The sequence below is a fragment of the Sphaeramia orbicularis genome, chromosome 18, assembly GCF_902148855.1.
Source record: "Sphaeramia orbicularis chromosome 18, fSphaOr1.1, whole genome shotgun sequence".
In the NCBI taxonomy this organism is placed as follows: Eukaryota; Metazoa; Chordata; class Actinopteri; order Kurtiformes; family Apogonidae; genus Sphaeramia; species Sphaeramia orbicularis.
In genome coordinates, this window is record NC_043974.1 from 18522973 (window position 1) to 18526736 (window position 3764).

At 51.3% G+C, this 3764-nt stretch overlaps 1 long non-coding RNA gene across 1 annotated transcript; it reads left to right on the top strand.

Annotated features, from left to right (window-relative positions):
* Nucleotides 1–3166: 3166 nt before the first annotated feature.
* LOC115438390 (uncharacterized) lies at nucleotides 3167–3623 on the top strand. The gene is made up of 3 exons (XR_003938064.1): nucleotides 3167–3256; nucleotides 3396–3498; nucleotides 3610–3623. It is a non-coding gene; the product is annotated as an uncharacterized LOC115438390 (long non-coding RNA).
* Nucleotides 3624–3764: the final 141 nt, after the last annotated feature.

The following is a 3764-nucleotide window of genomic DNA, read 5'->3' on the forward strand; positions in this document are numbered from 1 at the left end:
CTCTTCCTGAAGAGAGAGGGCACGGCCACCTCGCCCCCACCGCTGAGGCTCAGGTGGCGTCCATGCACTCGGAGAGAGGGTGCACCCATCTTGCCCCCACTGATAATGTACAGACGGCCTCTGTCTGCTATGAGACAGGACGTGGCCGTCTTGTCCCTGTCACTGGGGTTCAGGTGGCCTCTATCCTCAGGGAGAGAGAGTGCGGCCACCATCATTCCTTCGCTGTGGTTCAGGTGGACTCTGAGGTCCAGTAGAGAGGGCGCGGCCGCCTTCTCACATGGCGGTGGTTCAGGAGGACGCTGACCAGCCTCTCTGTCTGGTGGCCCCTGAACATTCGGGCCGGACATGAAGCCCCTTACTAGGGCCGGACTGAGACTCATTTTCAGCCCTGGGGTTTCATACCTCAGACCGGCCCACTTTAGATCACAACCAATTATTATTAAAATCATGTAATTCTAACCTTACATGTTATCTTCATTTGTCTCATTAGTGCCCAGTGGTTCAGGGTTGTGCTGCTGAGCTGCTCCTCTGTCATCAGTAGACTCTGCTCTCCCTTTCACACTTCCTCCAGTTTCCCTAGACTCGCCTGCAACTGTATCACAATAAAAAATAATATCTACAGACATTTGGACTTACTTAACCAATTAACATATTTACATTAACAAAATATGCAGGCTTATTTAATATTACTTTATGCTATTGCTCTCAGTTGTGGGCTTTGTGTATTTACTGTCTCACTTTTAATAATAAAAATTAAAATAGGTCAGGACTATGGTTTGGGTATAGAAAGTTGGTTTTACTGGAACTAATGCTTGTTCACACAGTATGTTCCAACAGCTCACCTTTCCCTTCCATACTGACAGGAACAATCCCCTCATCACTACTGGCTCCTGGCTCTGCTTCTGACACTAAATCACATTTTAAAAATGGTCAGAATCCTCAGCACAAATCTTCTGTTTTGCAAAGCCTTGGTGTCAGTTTCATTCATGTAGTGCTGAATCCTGGAGCATCTCAGAGCACCTTTCATATTGAACAGGCCTACACCATACTCTTCATTGGAGCCTATTTATTCTAATAATCTTCCCTCTCTGAGCAGTCCTACCTGCCCACTCTGGACTTGTGGGCTCATGGCTGGTGTCTGCTGCTGGATCTGCTTTCTGACTCTGAGGAGCTACAAGACAAAGTTTCCCAGTTATGTGGCGTCGCATCATACTATTATTTAAATTGCATAACGTTATGTTCCACGCCACAATGCCACACAATTCACTGACTTGATAATTAACTAGCTTGAAAGGTGGTTTACCCGTTTCATCGTCCTTAGTTTCCAACCGGGAGGTCATTTTTGTGAAAAAGTTGCAGATTTTGGCACATTTGGCTGCGTTTGCTTCAAGAGCTTTCCTCTTTTTAATTCTTGCCTTCTCCACACCACTCTTGCTCTTTTTATTATCCATGTTTCAAACAGCAAACACAGCTGAGCATGGACAGCCTACAGAGCACAGATGGTATATGCTCCACAGCTACAGTACAGAGCTACTAACCGTATGCAAGGAGATGTTACGTCAGGTCACGGGGTGTCTGCAAAAAAGAAGAAGAAAACAAACAGTTTGCTAGCAGAGGGGGTGGGGCCCAGGAACAGCGGCTGCAGATTAAATTATCAACTCAGTGCTATGACTGAACACCGGCCCCCAAAAAATAAATAAATAAATAAAATATTAAATACATATTTAAAGTGAACTCCGGACCCTCGCGGCCTAAATATTATACCCGCCCACCGGGAATTGTCCAGGTCCTCCCGATTAGTCAGTCCGGGCCTGCCCCTTACCCTGCTACTCTCAGGCGGCCCCTGACTGGCCACCTGAGACCAGGGGGAACAGTGGCTAGCTCTGAAGTGGCCAGTCAGGGGCCACCTGAGAGCCAGCCCCCTGCCCTCCCCCTCTGGCGTAGGGCAGGGGACTGCATGCCTTGTCCAAACAGTCATGGGCCACCAGAGAGCCAAAAGCAAAGGGAAGGGAACCTCTGCCACTGGCTCTCAGGTGGCCCCTGACTGTCTAAGCCCACAATGCAGTTCCCTGACCTTTGCGAAAGGTGGAGGGAAGGGGGCTGGCTCTCAGGTGGCCCCTGACTGGTCACCTGAGAGCAGGAGGGCAGGGGACTGCATGCCCGGCACAAATGGTCATGGGCCACCAGAGAGCCAAAAGCAGAGGGAAGGGGACCTCTGCCACTGGCTCTCAGGTGGCCCCTGACTTCTGAGCCCACGATGCAGTCCCCTGCCCTTTCCTGGAGGTGGAGGGCAGGGGGCTGGCTCTCAGGTGGCCCCTGACTGGCCACCTCAGAGCTAGCCACCATTCCCCCTGCTCTAAGGTGGCCCCTGACTGGCCACCTGAGAGCAAGCCCCCTTCCCTACATCCCTGGCGACAGGCAGGGGACTGCATGCCTGGCCCAAACAGTCATGGGCCACCAGAGAGCCAAAAGCAGAGGGAAGGGGACCTCTGCCACTGGCTCTCAGGTTGCCCCTGACTTCTGAGCCCACAAAGCAGTCCCCTGCCCCTTGCCCCAGAGGTGTAGGGGGGGGGGGCTGGCTCTCAGGTGGCCCCTGACTTGCTACCTGAGAGCCAGCCACCATTCCCCCTGCTCTAAGGTGGCCCCTGACTGACCACCTGAGAGCAGGAGGGCAGGGGGCTTGCTCTCAGGTGGCCCTTGACTGGCCACCTGAGATCCAGCCCCCTTCCCTCCACCTCTGGGGACAGGCAGGGGACTGCATGCCTGGCCCAAACGGTCATGAACCACCAGAGAGCCAAATGCAGAGGGAAGGGGACCTCTGCCACTGGCTCTCAGGTTGCCCCTGACTTCTGAGCCCATGATACAGTCCCCTACCCTTTGCCAGAGGTGGAGGGCACCTGAGAGCAGGAGGGCAGGAGAGCTAGTCCCCTTCCCTCCTGCTCTCAGGTGACTCCTTCTTGAACCGTCACCTTACCGTGATGAAGGAGTTTGTGAGCCCTAATGACCCTAGGAGCTATGTTGTCTGGGGCATTTTGCCCCTGGTAGGGTCTCCCATGACAGATTGGTCCTAGGCGAAGGGCCAGACGAAGAACGGTTCAAAAACTCTTAATGGCAAATGTGCAGTGTGATTTCATCTACAACTGTCTTGTTTTCTGCTTTTTTGTTTGTTTTTTTCAGCAGCAGGACTAGGAAATGTGAAGAGACACAATGGACATTGGTCTGGATCATCAATCGTACAAAGACATTGTCTCAACATGTAAGTCAGCGTGTTGGTCTCAGAAGAGGCATTTTTCTGCATCTGATCAGAAATGTTCACTACAGTTGTACATGTGTATTGTTGTGTATCAGTGGGTGTCACAGTGGATAACCTGGGTCTTATTTCGACTGTGTTTCAGGAAAGACAACAGCGATGCAGATCCTCTGTGAAGGAGGAGGCCTGTCTGATGGAGCTGTTCATCCATCGGTGGTCGTTCTTCATCAGACCCAGTAGATCCAGAGGTAGGTACAAATCCACTTCCTGTCTCCTCAGGACCCACATTTACAAAACCCCATCCTGAAATCACTCTTCCTCATCCACAGTGTTAAATGATTCTGTCTTGATGTTTTTAGATGTGGGTGTAGACAACGTCAGAGGAGATGTCAGCAATGGACCTGTGAGGGAGACCAGGACCAGAAACCATACCACAGACCAGACCCTCCCACAAAATCCAAAATGACTCCCCTGCTTCAAACCATAACTTTAATAAACCACATGAACTTCATCT